Raw genomic sequence first — 17,341 nt, 5'->3', positions numbered from 1 at the left:
GACACTCCGTTTCCCAGATTTTACATGGCACAACAGAGCCGCAAATCATTTGTCATTTAATTTGCTAATAATGTCTGGAAGTTGAGTCATGACAACTGGACTTCTTATTAGGTTGAAATGTTTCACTAATCACTACTCATCCAAGTAGCTTCTTCAGATAGTAATTCACAGATATATTACTAATTTTGTGTTTGTAGCTTGTAGAGATGGGGATGATGCTCGCAAATGATGGACTGATGACCTTGAGCAAGGGAGAGAGAGGCAAAGCAAACAATATCATAATAAATCTTTTGGAGTTGTTATGTTTTTTTGCTTTTTGGTCTGTGAAAACCATAATTCTTGCCCACTGACTCAGCTGTCCACAATGGATGAGAGTCATTGCTGGAAATAACAAGAGGGCATCAGGTTGGTTCTGGTCTCTATGACTGGAAATGTGTGTTTCAAGGAAAAAGGTACACGATTTCAATGGAAATGCAGAAATCCTCAAGCACACCCAAATAAACTTTTGGGATCCTGGGCACTGAATACTTGACAGAAGGGAGGAAATGCACATGCATACCTTAGATCAAGCAGATTATATAACTGGAATAAAAATAAATATATACACTAATAATGTCAGCAGCCATTTAGGACATAACCATTCCCCTAAACTTAACAGAACTACTTTGAATGATGAGTGGATTAAGATATGGAAATTTTTCACCTGACGAACACAATATGAAGTGACAACTTGAATGTAGGAAGCACATTAAGCCTTATTTGTTCATTTTAAAAATTTATATCCTACCTTTCTTGATGAAATGAACTGAGAGTACTTTATAAAAACAGTAGACCACTTTGGCCAAGATATAATATGGTTGTTTTATTGAAACAGAATCTGGCTGGATAGCTCTGTGGTATCTGGCTGCAGACTAAGAGGTTGGGAGTTCAATTCCCTACTGTGCCTCCAGAGAGAAGAGCCAACCTGTACAACCTTGGGCAAGCTGCATAGTTCCAGGGCAAACCCAGAAGAAAGAAATGCTAAACCATTTCTGAGTATTCTTTACCTCGAAAACCCTTCTTCTTCTTCTTCTTCTTCTTCTTCTTCTTCTTCTTCTTCTTCTTCTTCTTCTTCTTCTTCTTCTTCTTCTTCTTCTTCTTCTTCTTCTTCTTCTTCTTCTTCTTCTTCTTCCTCCTCCTCTTCTTCTTCTTCTTCTTCTTCTTCTTCTTCTTCTTCTTCTTCTTCTTCTTCGTCTTCTTCATCTTCTTCGTCTTCTTCTTCCTCCTCCTCCTCCTCCTCCTCCTCCTCCTCCTCCTCTTCTTCTTCTTCTTCTTCTTCTTCTTCTTCTTCTTCTTCTTCTTCTTCTTCTTTCTAATTCTAATTCTTGAAACAGAAGAGGAGGTCAAATGATTTCTTCCACCCACAGCCTCCTATGTGTCCTCAAAACCCAGCCCAGAGCACTTGAAAAGCATTTGGAGCAGGTTTGGAGAATCAAGGAGAATTGTGGGGGGAAGAGAAGAAAGTCCAATCAGCCAGAAGTCCAAAACCCATGCAACCTTATATTTGGGCTGTAAAACACGGTAAAGCAGTTCATGTCACCGTAACAGCAATTCAGATTACTGGCATCTGTTACCATAGTCAACATTACAGAGAAGCTTTTCTGTTATCAAATACTCCCTTTATTTTCTTTAAAAAGAGACAGCTCACAAATTCAGCTGTGAGCTGAATTTGTCAATGGGTAATGGAGATTCATATAAGCATCAGCTTCATGGCTCTGGCACTTCAAGATGTACCATAAAGAATGCTTTATTAACTGTGAACATTTCACTGGCTGAAATCCTGTTGCTTAGTGCTGTAAATCACACCAGAATAGACTCATTGAATCAATGGGGATGTGGTGAGTCAACTCCCTTGCAAATTCCATTGATTCAAATGGGCCTATTCTTGTGCCTTAGTAAACTAAAGTAAGTTGCAACTACAGAAGGCCCATCAGCGGAACTTATGGAAAGCTTGACTTACCAAATCCTCATTGATTCACTAGGTCTAATCTAGTGTGACTTAGTAGGCTATGCAGCAGGATTTCAGCCATTGTTTCTTAGAGCAGCAGTGCTCCTCAGAGAGACGTTGAGGATACTCAAAATGTGTCTTGTTCTTGGCAATGTTTTTTGTGTTACCATGCTTAGGCTTCTCACAAAGATGTCCTTCTGCACCCGCAACATCCCTCAGCTTCCTGCAAACGTAAGAATCTACTCCAAAGGACTGGAAAAGATTTCATAGCAGTCCCCATTCTTCTGCAAAATAATTCTGCCTCGCTCAATGTCTTTTCTGAGAAATTTTGCACAGGAAAGATACTGTTTGCATCATTGTGATACTTCTGCTGAACATGTATAAGTGTTTCATTAACGAGCTGCCATTGTGCACAGATGTGAGAATGCTGAATCACTCTGGAGATGATGCAATGTCTTGAAACCAGAAGAAGACCAGGTGCAAAGGATGAAGTCATCTGTCTTCTGATTGGACAAAATATGCCATGTACATGTATATAAGTGGACTGTGTCTTTGTGTCTTTCTCTTCCTCCTCTACCACTTGCTGCCATGCATTATGCCCGATTGTATAAAGAGTTCCTACCATGCTGTTGAGATGCCTGCCTGTAAATATCTGTAAATACTTGTAAATATAACTGTCTTCAATAACTCTGTGTATTTCTACTGTCGCCAAAACCGTGACAGCTAGTGTCTCCAGAAGGGTCTAAAAATGATTATGAAACATCTGAAAAATCCGGCATGATTTCTGATAAGATTTTTCTGGGGGGGGGGGGGAAAGAATTTCACACAGAGAATTCTCACTGTGAGGAGAAAAGAGAGATGTCCCATCAAGAATGAAGGACTTCAGGGTTTGCTCCCCTTCTTCTTAGTCCATAATGACTAGCTAGCACATCATCCAAATTTAACACATAGCTCAGGCCATGGAGGTTTCCCGCTTAATTCAGCCCGTGGAGTATCTTAGGGAAGCCTCACAGTATCAGCTTTGGGAACCTGAGGGATAAGACTGGCCAGGAATCTTCTCATTTTATTTTCCTCTCATTGGCTTATCCCTTTGCCAAGGCTGTATTATTCATAACGATGACTACTGTAGGATGAAGACTAGGGGCCCATCAGTTTTTTTTCCTGAGGTGCCTTAGGGCTCTCAGCTGTGGTGTTGTGGAAAACTGAAGTGCTGGGGGTTGTGGTGGTTCAAATACCTCAAAGCCTAGAGCCCCAGCCATTCGTTAACAGAGCCCTGCCCTTTACTCAAGTCTGAGTGTGAATTGTGCTCTGGGCTGTCCGTAATTCAAGCATTGGGTGGCCCAGTCTACCTGTTACCTCTGGTCCAGTTCATGTAAAAATAAAATAAAATGTGTTATCGGCACCCAAGTAGTCGGTGAAACTGAGAGAACAAATGAAAGCCGGCCAAGAACCATAGCAAGCACCATCTGGAACTGCTTATATCATAGGGATCTTTCGACAATACATTTGCTCACTTGTCTGTGATCTAGATGACACAGAGAATTAGACAGATAATATTTAGGTAGAACTGGATTAGATGGTCTTTTGTCCCTTCCAATGGTCTGATTTGCAGACCAAGAAAAGGCGGGAGAGGGAGAGAAAAAGAGGATTACATACCCCAGCTATTAATATCCAGCTAAGACTCCAGATGTATGCCAGCTCAACTTACAATGAACTTAACTTTGGGAAGTTACTTCTAAGTCATCCCAGGGGAAACACGTTCATTTCAGCCTAATCTCAGCAGATGGGAAGAGCTATTGAAAATCAAGGTGTTGAAGTGAATACAGTTCTCAATGAATAAAAATAGTTTATACTGTGTATTGCCATCTCCTACTCTTCTTGGCTTCATACTCATCATCCTGTTGTGGATGATTTACCCAAGATGTTCTCTTATTACTGAATGTTTTAGAATGAAGTCCTTGGAAAGAAAGAAACAAACAAAAAAATCCTTCGAGAATACAAAAAGCGATAATACAAAAAAAAAATCATTTTTAAGAGTAGCAGTTCATATGTCCTGTTCTATGTGGCATCTCTTCCACATTTCCACTATCTCACCTGAGACACCCCCATAAAGAATGGATAGTGAACTAAGGGGACCTGGGTTCAAATCCCTGCTGAGCCATGGAATATCACAGAGGAGAGTGGGATTGAAAAAAAGACAGTCAGAAACCAAAAACCTACCCCTTAATTGTCTCACTTACTTTGGAAACCCTATTACGGTCACTATAAGTCTGTTTTGACTTGATGTCATATAACACACACATAAACAATTGTACGGATACCAGTGCTGTAATCACACTGTGATCACACTGTCTGTATTTGTGCTTCCAGTGCCAGTTCTGACAAATGGCACCATGGCGTGTAGAGCAGCGGTCCCCAACCTTTTTCAGTCCGTGGACCATTTCGGGGGTGTGTGCTCCATGCACAGACCGGTTGGGTGTTGGGGCACCCCGCGCTCACTGGTAGGCGTGTCATGCTTGGTGGTGGGTGTGTCATGCATGCAAGTGGGTGTGCGGCCTTCATGCTAAGCCTTCTCCCAGCACCCCTTGCAGGACAGCAGCGCCCCTTCCCTTGAGGGAAGCTGCCGTGGGGCAGCCAGCCTGGGAAGCACCCCGACGCACGGCTTTGCTTCTTTGCTCACTTGCTCCCCACCCTCCCTCTCCAGGCAGCAGCCGGCTAACAAGCAGCCGCTCTTCCACCTTTGCCTGCCTGTGTCCTCCTTCATCTGCAAAAAGCCAGATGTGGAGCTACTTTGCAACTCTTGCCTCTCGGAGGCAGCGCTTCCTCCGCACACCCAGCCAGCCTGTCTGCAAAGTTTCTCCATCTCTCTCCCCCTTCTGGCTTCGGCTACTGCCGTCTCTCCTGCTGCCTCCGCCAAGTAGCTCCACGTCCCAGAGAGGGAGGGTGGGGAGCAAGCAAGCAAAGAAGCAAAGCCGTGCATTGGGGTGCTACCCGGGCTGGCTGCCCCACAACTGCTTCCCCGCAGGGAAGGGGTGCTGCTCTCCTGCAAGGGGTGCTGGGGGAAGGGTTAGCATGAAAGCCACACGCCCACCAGCAAGTGCGACACACTCCCCCACATGTGGGGGGGGCAGAGATCTGTGTCCGCGGCCCAGTTCCAGCTAACCCACAGACCGGCACCGGGCCACGGACCGGGGGTTGATGATCCCTGGTGTAGAGGAGTCCCATATACACCAATGTATATGGCTCCCAAACTTGGATTTCCAGACGTTCTTGGACTAAAACTCCCCAAAGTCTTCACCACTAGTTGTGCTGGACAGAATGTCTGGGAGTTGCTTTTTTTTTTTACACCTTATATTTGGTCTTCCTCTTTTCCTTCTGCCTTCAACCTTCGCCAGCATTATTGTCTTTTCCATAGAAACTTGTGTCAGACTTTGTGACAGGAATTAGGCCATTGCCTGCCCTGTCCTGTGTACATAAGTACAGAACCTGATGTAAATAGTGAACAACTGACCAGGCAAAGAAGCCGGAAGGCGAGCCTTTATTAAGTTTTGTATTGTATAACAAAACCTGAAGAAAAGAAGGACATGGCCCAAATTTGCCCGTTCCTTTCAGATGGACCCTATCAAAATGTGAGCAACTCCCCAGTTAACATTTTCTGAACTTTACGGTTTCTAAAATGAAATCCATTTGATACTTTTCTTCTTTTTTGAGTGGATGCTGCTATTTTTATGTGTCCATCTACCTATTTTTAGAGAGAAACCTGCTCCTTTGAGGTATTTTCTCAGATGGAACACTGAAGTACTCGAGATTCTAAAGAGGAGAATAGGCTTGTGGTGCAAATTCTAGAGTTCTAGAGCACACTCTGTTTTGAAGACCAAATAAAAGTAAATGATGAAACCAGGATAAAATGAACTTGCAGCATGACTGCTATATGACTCAGTGAACCCTCAGGCCGTTCTGAGTTTACATAAGCAAACAGCTCCTTGCGATGGGTTAAATCTAAGTGGAGTAGACCCACTGAATCAATGCTACATAAGTAAAGTGAGTCGTAGATCAAATCAACCCTGAACTCTCTCAAAGAGGCAAAACTGTTGAAACCCAAGCTGTCCTACTTTGGGCACATCATAAGAAGGCAAGATTTTATCGAAAAGGCTGGGAAAGGTTGAAGGCAGCAGGAAAAGAGGAAGACCAAATATGAGATGGATCAACTGTCTAAAGGAAACCGTAGGCTTGAGCCTCCAAGAGCTGAGCAGGGTAGTTGAAGGCAGGACATTTTGAAGATTGCTTATTCATAGGGTCACCAGAAGTCGGAAGCAACTTGATGGCACATAACAACAATAATTATGATATACAGCAGCAAAGTCATGTGTTACACTGAACTGAAAGTCTCCAAACATCTTCCTAAGCTTGTAGTTTTGTATACATTTATCCATTATGTGTAATAACGAAAAAAGAATATATAAAATAAATAATATAATATAAATGCTGATTTTTAGACAGATGCAACAGTCGCCACAATTATGTCCATATTCTATCTGTCTCTTTCGCCCTCTCTTTCTTTGTGTGTGTGTGTGTGTGTGTGTTGATGATGATGATGATGATGATGTAAAGGAAATCTGTCATATCTGGATTTCTGAATTTCAGCATGCTCAATTCATAAACAAACCAAAATGCACTTACAAAATCTGCACCTTTCAGAACTATGCCATTCAGTCTGCAGCTCAAAAAAGTGTGCATAAACATGTATATAGAGGAAGACGCTTGAAAAACAATCATAAAGTAGGGAAAATGTGTAAAAGGAATAAATACTGTATTCGGGAAATGAGATGTACATAAATCTTATGGCATACTTCTAATACTGATATAAACATGGATCAAAACAATGTATCTAGTTGGCGAAATGAAAAGTAAAGCAAAACATAGAAACATTTCTCTCTCTCATTCTCTCTCCACATCTCTCTCTGTATGCAAGTATCTCCTCAGGCTGTTTTTCTAATTATCCTAAGGAACTACCAGTGATTTAAGGGTGGAAAAACCCACATAAGCTGTAGTTTCCTTTTGTTCTTACAGTTTCCTTTTTTTGGCTTTCAATTTTAACATTATTTCAATTCGATTACAAAAGAACACTTGAGGTCAAAAAGGAAGAAAGGCAGATATAACCTTTTGGGTGATATCTGTCAGGTTTTCCCTCTTAGACACCTTTTTTCCAAGGCTCCTTACAACGAAGAATTATGAAGACACTTTTTCCAGTCTTCAGCCTCAGGTACAAAAATGTCTCGAGAGCAGGAATGTGAAGAACAATTCCTCAATTTCTTGTTTTCCTCAATTTAGGATGTCTCAAGATGAGGCAAATCAATAAGCAATTTACAAGGTCGACTAAATTCCTTGCCTGTAGCGTGAGATTAGGGGAGGTAAGGAACACGTTTTCCACGAAGTGTGCAAATTTCATCAGCCGCAGTCTGAGCAAAGCTGTGTTCTTTCCCCTTAAGAAGAAAAGAACATACGCGGCAAGTGGTTGTTTGAAAGAGACAAACAAACCATCAGATGCTTCTGGTTCTTAAATGTCCATGCATCAAGACAGCAGTGCCTGAAATTTGGAACTTTTTTTTCAATTTCTGTGAGCGGGGGCAATTTGCATCAGTTACTCGGTTTGCACCAAATTTGTCAGCAGAAAATACTTTGCAAGGGGGGGACTTTACGTATGTTTAAGCAACAGCGAAAAATTATCCTTACCTCAGAATTGATTGATTGATTTAAAATATTTTTAATATTTTTAACCCACCTTTCTCCTTAAAAAGAACCCAAGGAGGATTATGATTTTAAAAAATACCAAAAAAAAATGTAAACAACACCAAAACACATTCAATGCATTGAGGTACAACAATCCATTTAAAAAACCCTCACTTGACAGCCATTCACTCAGGGACAACTTGCCTGAAGACAAAAGTCTTTGCCTGCTTGTGGAAGGATGGTAAAGATGGGGCCTGCCTGGTCTCTTGTGGGAGGGAGTTCCAGAGTCTGGGAGCAACCACAGAGAAGGTCCTCTCTTGATTCCCCATCAGACGCACCTGTGGAGGCAGCAGGACCAAGAAAAAGGCCTCTCCTGATGATTTTAACACCTGAGCAGGCTCATAAATGGAGATACAGTCCTTGAGATAGCTTGGCCCGAGGCAGTCTGGGTTAGAACCATCACTTTGAATTCTGTCCGGAAACAGATCGGCAGCCAGGAGGGTTGTGTGACGCCTGTGTCCTGTCCCAGTTAACAGTCTGGCTGCTGCATTTTGGATCCATTGACATTTCAAAGATTCTGAGGATCAAGTCGGGCATGGATTCATCTCCATAGTCTACTGAGATGGTGCTATATATTTGACCCCTGGGGAGGGACAGAATAAGTAGAAGGAAGTTCTCAAGTCACATCCTTGTTGTGTAGCCTCTAGCGTTAACTTCGTGAGTGTTCCTACTGACCTGGAGTAGCCAAGCTTCAGACAATTTATTTCGTTTTACTGCATTTTCATTCATCTTAAGTCTAACAGCACAGGGAACATAAACATGCCACAGAACGAATGAGATCCAGGATTTATAGGACTGAAATGTACATTAGTGGAAAACAACCGAGAAGATCAAGAGGTGCTTTTAGGGGCAGGTACCCATTTTTATCTTCGGCAGACTAATTGGCCATACGTTTGCCCCATTTAATAAGCATCGGACAGGGTCCGATGCTGCGTACTTGACAGAGTGTACATGGCAAAGTAATCACACTGAAGAGATTAATTGTGAGACAGAGCAGGGAAGTAATGAATACAAAGTACTTAATTAGGCCATAAGCAAACACATTAAAGCTTGCCAAGATTATGATGGCAGGGCACAGGGTGCTTCAGAAGGACAAGCGATACCACAGCTGGAAAATAAGTAGGGAAATGACTTCCAGCTGTCAAGGAGGAAGGATTATACAAAAAAAGGTCATGTCAATGTGCACGAAAGGAAGTACATCAGCAGGCATGAGGGTATCTATCCAAGTCACCATTGTCAAGCCTCCAGTCTCCATGAGTCACAACATCTGGACACTGTCGTGACTGGGTTCAGCAATAAATGAATGAATGAATGAAAAAGAAGCAGCTTAAATCAGAGTTCAGAAATTTTCCTTTTTCTAAGCCTAAGCCGTTTATCCTCATTGGAGTATGCCCATTGAATCAATAGCTGAAATCCTGTTGTTTAGCACAGTAGGTTGCACTAGAGTGTGGATTTAGCAAGTCAACTCCTCCATTCATTCCACCAATTCAAATGGCTCTACTTCAGTTGCGACTTACTACAGTAAACTAAGTCCCAGCTAGAGCAGGACCATTAGAATCAATGGAATGTATAGAGGAGTAGACTCATCAATCCTCTATGGAGTCAATGGGCCAACTTGACCTATAATATGACCGTTGTTTAATGTTTTTGAAAATGTTGTCATAATTTATTATTTGGCTTTTAACTTTGCTTCTTTTAAATACTGTAAGCCACCTTGGGTCCTTTGGGAGAAAAGTGGCATATAAATATTTAAAACAAAAAATACAGTGGTGCCCCGCTTGACAATCACCTCGTTAGATGAGGAAATTGCTTAACCATGAGTATTTTGCGATCGCTATAGCGAGCGCAAAATGATGTTTTAATAGGAAAAATCGCTTGACGATGATCGGTTCCCTGCTTCGAGAACTGATTTTTTGCTTTACAATGATCAGGAAACAGCTGATCGTCGGGTTTCAAAATGGCTCCCCACTGTGCAAAATGGCTCCCCGCTGTGTTTAGGAAGGCTTTTTCGCTTTACAGGCACCGGAAAATGGCTGCCCTATGGAGGATCTTCACTGGATGTTGAGGTATTTCGCCCATTGGAACGCATTGAACCGGTTTTCAATGCATTTCAATGGGTTTTTTTTTACTTTCACTTGATGACAATTTCGTTCTACAGCGATTTTGCTGGAATGGATTATCCTCGTCAAGCAAGGCACCGCTGTAATTAATAAATAAACAGTACTGTGACTTAACACACTAAGCAACAGGATTTCCATCAAGGAAACTTATATAAGTGTTGGTTAATCAAGTTCCTTTGGATGAATGGATCTAGTCTAGTTGAGACTAATGATCAGATCCACCACCACCACCCAGTCAGTATAAGCAACAGCACTTTAAACCCAACATGGTGGGACATCACCTGGATGCTCTAAAACCTGGGTCCTTGGAGATCCATGATCCCAAACCTCCAGATAGTGGCATCCCCTGTGCCCAATTCTGGAACCTCAGAAATCCAGGAGGCTGAACCTCCTGGAGGCAACTTGGTGCTCTACCAGCCCACAAGAATGCTCCAAGTTAATAGCACAGGCCTGGTTAGAAGATCTCTGGAAAAATACTTGGCTTCAGGGAAAGTCTACTTAGAGAAAAGGATCTTTTGGAGGGAGGGTTCTTCCTCCATGGCAGATCAGTGATTGGCCAAATGCCTGCAGTTGAGTTCTGGCTGAGGCTTCAGTAGTTCATTTGTACAAATTCACAGCTTAGGACTGTGAGTTTCCTAGAGATACTATATTTTCTTTTTCGTCATCTTGAATGTGTACTGTATGTCTCCTGATCCTTGTCACTGCTTTGGACTAGCTTAACGATGCATCTTGGACTCTCCCTGTTCAGCTGCAGTGACTACTGAACTAGCTGGAATTTGGACTTGGGTCTCTTGGCCCTGGTTTATCTGACTGTTTGGTAGGGCACTTGACCCTGCACCAGACCTTTTGGAAAGCAGGGTGGATGTAGGCTTTCTGCTATCACTTCCCAAAGCAGCACCTCCAACCAGTGTGGATTTTGTGACTTGTACTATTTAAAAAGTTAACTTAATACCTTGACCATGACCATTAGCAAAAGAAGTTACAGTGCTATCCACACTTAAAGACATACTGCCTGTAGTCAGTTTGGAGTGGCCAAAAACCTATTCTGTGTCAGCACCACGGCCATGGTGCCAGGGGAACACTCTTGTGTTCATTGATCTCACATCTGCTGGCGGGACAGTTGAGATCTACCGGCAGAAGAGCCAAAAGATGGACTGCAGAAGGAGCCGAGTAACCCAAGATCTATACCTGTCTCATCCTAGGCTCACGGCCACTATTTTGGCACAAAGTTAGTCCAAGGTCAAGTTGTGGTGGTGGTTGTGGGCCATCAAATTGCCTCTGACTTACAGCAACACGATGAATGAGCAATCTCCAAAATGCCTTGTACTCAACAACTATGCTCAGCTCTTGTAGACTCAGGCCTGTGGTTTCCTTTAGAAAATCAATGCATCTCGTATTTGGTCTTCCTTTTTTCCTGCTGCCTTCAACCTTTCCCAGTTTTATTGTCTTTTTCAGGAAATCTTGTCCAAAATAGTTTTTTCATCATTTTTGTCTCCAGTAATTGTTCAGACTTAATTTTCTCGAGGGCTCATTCCTTTGTCTTTCTGACAGTCTAGGGCATCTACAAAGCTCTCCTCTAGCACCATATTTCATATAAATCAATTTTTTGATCAGCTTTCTTTACTGTTCAGCTTTCACACCCATACGTAGTGATCTAGAATACAATAGTGTGGATAGGCTTGATTTCCAGTGTCACATCCCTATATCAGTAATTATGCAGGGATATAGGGGTTCTTTGGTTCAAATTGATGATGAAACAAAGCTTCATATGTAACCTGTGGTCCAATAAGGGGTGGTTGAATTGATAGATGATTAGCTGTGGGTAAGATGGGCAGTGAGGGCCTGTTATATCTCCCTGACCTCTCAGTGGCTTTCATCACCATTGACCATGGTGGGACTGGAGGGCACTGCACTGCAAAAATCATATCTATAAAATGATGCTGGGGCATAATTTCAACATAGTGTCCTTCGGCATATGGTGTCCCACAAGGATTCATTCTATCTTTCATTTTATTCAGTAGTAGGCATCCTTCAGTCTCTAGAGACTATGGTAACATGCTCTGAATAGAGGTCTTGGAACAGCATCTAATGTGGCTGAGAAGGCAAATACGAGAGTGACAATTATTGCCACACTGAAGACAATCTGTCCATATCCCTAATTTTGCTGGTTTCAGGACTGCCTCTTTGCCTTGGCCTGCTGGACAAGTGTCTCTTCAAATTGGGAGAGGCCAGGATGCACCGCCTGTCTCCAGGCTGAACGCTCAGATGTCAAGGTTTCCCATCTGTTGAGCTCCATTCCTAAGGCCTCCAGATCCCGCTTGCAGATATCCTTGTATTACAGCTGTGGTCTCCCTCTAGGGCGATTTCCCTGCACTAATTCTCTGTACAGGAGATCTTTTGGAATCTGACTGCCAGCCATTCTCACAACATGCCTGAGCCAACGTAGATGTTGCTGTTTCAGTAATGTATATATGCTAAAAATTCCAGACATTCTAGGACTACTCTTCAGTGGTGTCCCACTAAATGACAAATCCACATAACGATGACTTTTTGTGATTGCTATAGCGATTCGCAAAACAGTCATTCCAATGGGCGATTTTCGCTTTACGATGATTTGGTCCGTGCTTCATGGACCGTTTATTCGCAAGATGATGATTTCTACAGCTGATCGGCAGCTCCGCAAAATGGCTTCCCTGTGTTTTTGGGACCCATGCTTTGCAGGATAGCCATTTTAACAGCTCATCGGCGCTTGCAAAATGGCTGCCCTATGGGCGATTTTCGCAAAACGACGATATATTTTCCCCATTGGAACACATTAAACGGGTTTCAATGCATTCCAATGGGGAAATGGTTTTTCGCATGATGATGATTTCGCTAAACAGTGATTTTCACAGAACAGATTATCATCGTCATGCGGGGCACCACTGTATATGGAACTTTGTCCTGCCAGGTGATATCAAAAATGCATCAGAGACAATGCATATGGAACATGTTCAACTTTCATGCTGTTCAACTATTTGAAACCACTGGTAGAGGGGATTTAGAGTTTTGATATCATCAATATGCTTGTGACATCCAGCTCTACTGCTTATTGTCAGCTAACATCATGAAAGCAGCTGACACTCTTGAATACTGCAGAGTTTGTTAATTGAGTGGATGAGGGTGAAGGTCAGAAATTAGGCTCAAGGACTGGGGTTTAATCTCTTCTGTAAGGTGTTTTGCTCCTCCTGAAATATCAGTTGTGTGATCTTCAAATACTCCTGGATTATACATTACCCATGGACCCTGAGTGGTGAGATTAAAAATGGTTTCACACAAGTCTGTTTAGGGAATTAGTTAGGATCTTCCTTGAGACGACCTCACTAGGCAAGATCAATGCCTGCCTTAAGTACATCACAACCACTTCAATGCATTATATGGAGGATGACAACACGGATGTGAAGAATATACATAAAATTTCCTGTGCTTTTTGATTTGGCTGTTTCAAAAGCAGAATATGCTTTGATGAGATTTCTTGCATCATGTGAAAAGTAAGACAAATGGCTTTGTTTGAATATTCATAAACACACACAACATGCATAGAAGGACTGGCTGATTGTTAAGAAAGACGCAAGCAACCCATGAAAGGCCTAACATTGGCAGATGTTCTTAAAACAACACAACAGTTTTGTTGGTTTTGTTTGCTTTATTCTTCTGTTAATTTATTGCTTTATTTTGTCCTGAAACTCAGCCTCTCAAATGTGAGATAAAATCAAGAATGTGAAGAAATCTTTTTTTTTCCTGGGCCTTCTTTTTGTCTCCTCACCACATGGGCTGGGGGTGGGGCCTAGGGGGTGGGACTTTCTGCTTTAAAAGAGCGTGTCCCAGGACCCTGGACCCTTTTTTCTAGGAAGCTGGGCTGAGGGTGAAGGCCAGGTATGTTTGCTGAGGGTTTTTTTTCTGGGCTTTCTTTTTGTCTCCTCACCACATGGCCTGGGGGTGGGGCCTAGGGGGTGGGACTTTCTGCTTTAAAAGTGCGCGCGAAATTCTCAAATTCTATGTCTGGCCTTAATATGGTAAATAGGAAAGCCAATTAGATTTGCATAAGCCTGGGAGGCAGGAAAGTTTAAAGGGTCTGATCATACTTTTGCACTATTAAAGAGCAGGCCAGGTAGGTGGGGCCCATCAGCCATGGAAGGCAGCCCATCTAGGAGAAGGGAAACTCCGATTTCAAACCTCCACTGCCTTGTGGCTATATCCACTCATGGAAAAGGCTTCAGGAGTTAACCTCGAGGCAAAATCCAGAGCTGGAGTCCCGGAGGCAGCTCGTGTCGTTCTGCCAACTCCTGCAATGTTGCTGGAACCAGTCGTATTGGCTCTTGTCTTTCCACTGGACCATTTCAGCAATGTGGAGAGGGGGGATCTGCTGCTTGGGTAACAGCTTACCCTCCATATTACTTTACCCAGGCTTCATGCTCTGGAGAGGACACTCCTCAATTCAGAGCATGTTACCATAGTCTCTTGAGACTGAAGGATGCCTATATATATGATGAAATCTTGGGTAGCTTTTGCATGGGAGAAGAATGGTGCAAAATCTAGCCCTTACCTCTGAAGATGAAATTAGCAAGGATTTAAATCCTTAGTCCACCTTGGAAGAGTGGCCTAGAACTTCTGTTGGTGCAATTTAGTAGCTAAGCTGCTAGCTGGTGCCTGATCTGAAGACAGTCTCATCCAAATACACATAAGATATGTAGTGGTTACATTTTCCCCCTGGGTCCAATTCAAGGCCTTGATTTTAACCCTTAAAGTTCCAAGTGGCATAGAGACTGCTTACTCTAAGGAATAACCTATCTCATTGTGAACCTATCTGGATAGTAAGAATGGTACAAGAATTCTGCTAGAAGTACATACAATCAACTATGGAAAGCAGCTTGATGAGCACATGAAAAAGGGCTTCTTCCCAAAAGGGAGTTGATGGGAGAAGTTGAAAGCGGAAGTCAAAGGCTATCTGAGAAGAGAGGTATAATAATAGAACACTCCCCCAAAGTTCTCCAGGAATGGCAAAAGGAAGCATGTGGAACATCGTTGTTGTTGTTGTTGTTGTTGTTGTTGTTGTTGTTGTTGTTGTTGTTTAGTCATTTAGTCGTGTCCATCTCTTCGTGACTCCATGGACCAGAGCATGCCAGGCCCTCCTGTCTTCCACTGCCTCCTGGAGTTGGGTCAAATTCATGTTGGTAGCTTCAATGACACTGTCCAACCATCTCGTCCTCTGTCGTCCCCTTCTCCTCTTGCCCTCACACTTTCCCAACCTCAGGGTCTTTTCCAGGGAGTCCTCTCTTCTCATGAGATGGCCAAAGTATTGGAGCCTCAGCTTCAGGATGGCCTTCCTGATTTGGGATCATCTGTTCCCAAACTTTTTCCACTCATGTTTCCTCTGAGTGGCAGCAGTGGTGGCAGAGCTGGGGGGGTTGGAAAGGGGTGTGGGGTGGAACAGGAAGCAAAGAAGCACAAAGAAGCCGGAGTCAGAAGAGTAGCAGCTGCAGCAACGCCAGTACCGGCTTGGCAAAAACAAAACGAACAACCAGTATTGCTCCTGGCCGGTTTGGTCACCACAGGTCCCTATGAGGGCCAAGAAGGATGTTTTTCCAACCCAGTGATGTACCTACACAAGTTTTTTTTTTAAAGGGGGAGGGAGTAGAGAAAAGGAAAAAAAGAGGAAGGGGATACATCCCACTTGAGGGGTGTAGATGAACACACCACATCTAATTTACCCTTAAAAAGGTGGAATGGCTAGAAAGGCATGAACCACTATCACAAGGATACATGCCACGTGACCACAACACATGACTCTATGGAAACCAGAAGAGGCAAGAAAGAAAGGGGGCGTTTTTCTAGTCTGACCACAGTCTGAGTCAGTCTTCCTCCATTCCTTCTTCTGTTTTCAGGACATAACTCAGCCTCCCAAACTGACTGAGCAGAATCACGTTAGAACCAAGAATCCTCAACCTGCCCCATGAGCGTTCTTTCTGGTGTTTGCATGAATTTCCCGTCCGTGGTCTCTTGCCTGGCACAAATGAAGAGAGCATGTTGTGTTTGTATGACTGGAGGCTATTGGCAGAAATTGTACCACTGATGCAAGCCGGTGCGCAGAAGAAATACAACATTCATGTCAGCCTAGCTCTGAAATTAGAAAGCAGTTAAGATAAAACCTTGGCATTTTTTTTTATTGGATTGCTTTTTGGGAAGGGTGTTTTTGTTTGTTGTTTTTTCATGGCGCTAACTGAAAAGCAAATGGCTTCCACGCGTTTACCAGGAGCGGGGCAATGGTGGAAGGATGGAGATTAAAAATCAATGAGGCTTTATTTCATCAGAGGTAATTATTTCCCACAATTTTTTTTTCATCTGCTGAGAGACTGAAGGAGCTGCAGGCAATGACACGAGCCCACTATTTTTAACAGCCTGTCCATGGTGCTTAAAAAAGAGCAATGGCAGTGTTCAGGGTATTTAACAGCATGAGATGGAGGTTCTGTGTGTCTGGCCATAAACTACGGCTTTGTGCCTTAACAGCAACAAAGGCAACTGTTGCAAAAACAAATCAAGGATAGAGCTTGGCAGTAACTATTTACTTCTGATGAATTCCTTATCCCAGCTCCAAAGGAATAACTTCATACATTACATTATAACTGTAATTAAACAAGGAATAGCGTTCCGTGTCTAAATCACACTGGCCATGTGACCACGGAAAGATTGTCTTCGGACAAAACGCTGGCTCTATGGCTTGAAGAGCGGGATGAGCGCCGCCCCCTAGAGTCGGACACGACTGGACAAAAATTGTCAAGGGGAACCTTTACCTTTAAACAAGGAATAAATTGACTCCTTTTGGGATGTCACTGTAACTTTTCAGTCAACTTCACAGTAGGGATGTGCAGGAGCCATCGGACTCTCTCGGTAACCAAAGACATTAGAGATTCGGACCAACCTACCTTGAACCCTTCACGGTCTCTCCTTGACCATTTGCTAGAAGGCAAAGACCTTCCTTTCCACGCAAGCTCTTAGCTGATTTGAGTAAGTGCGGTTGCTGTTATGCCTCCTCAAGTCACTGCCAATTTACAGCAAACCTATGAATGTCCTGTCATCAAAGCCCTGCTCAGCTCTTACAAACATTTACACGGCTATTGCTTCCTTTAGTAAGTCAATCCATCTGCTTCTTTTCCTGCTGCCTTTGACTTTTGCTAGAATTATTGTCTTTTACAGCCAGTTTTGTCTTCTCATGATGTGCACAAAGTATAACACCCTCATCTTTGTCATGTTCAGTGCTAGAGAGAGTTCAGGCTTGGTTTGATCTAGGAGCCACCTGACGGTTGTTCTTAGTGAATACTGTAATAACTGCTCTTATGGGATCACACACATAGATACGTTTCTACTGAACGGATGAGTTTTAAGAGTTTTTAAAGACTAATTTTTT

At 43.0% G+C, this 17,341-nt stretch overlaps 1 long non-coding RNA gene across 1 annotated transcript in view; it reads right to left on the bottom strand.

Annotated features, from left to right (window-relative positions):
- Positions 1-269: 269 nt before the first annotated feature.
- Positions 270-17,341, bottom strand: part of LOC144588087 (uncharacterized) — a 419,097-nt gene continuing 402,025 nt past the window's right edge. Inside the window, exon 2 of the long non-coding RNA XR_013543430.1 lies at positions 270-1,177. This is a non-coding gene — a long non-coding RNA (uncharacterized LOC144588087). The remainder of the gene's footprint in view (positions 1,178-17,341) is intronic.

Source organism: Pogona vitticeps, chromosome 3 (assembly GCF_051106095.1).
Source record: "Pogona vitticeps strain Pit_001003342236 chromosome 3, PviZW2.1, whole genome shotgun sequence".
Classification (NCBI taxonomy): domain Eukaryota; kingdom Metazoa; phylum Chordata; class Lepidosauria; order Squamata; family Agamidae; genus Pogona; species Pogona vitticeps.
This window is presented reverse-complemented; position numbering and strand designations above follow the sequence as displayed.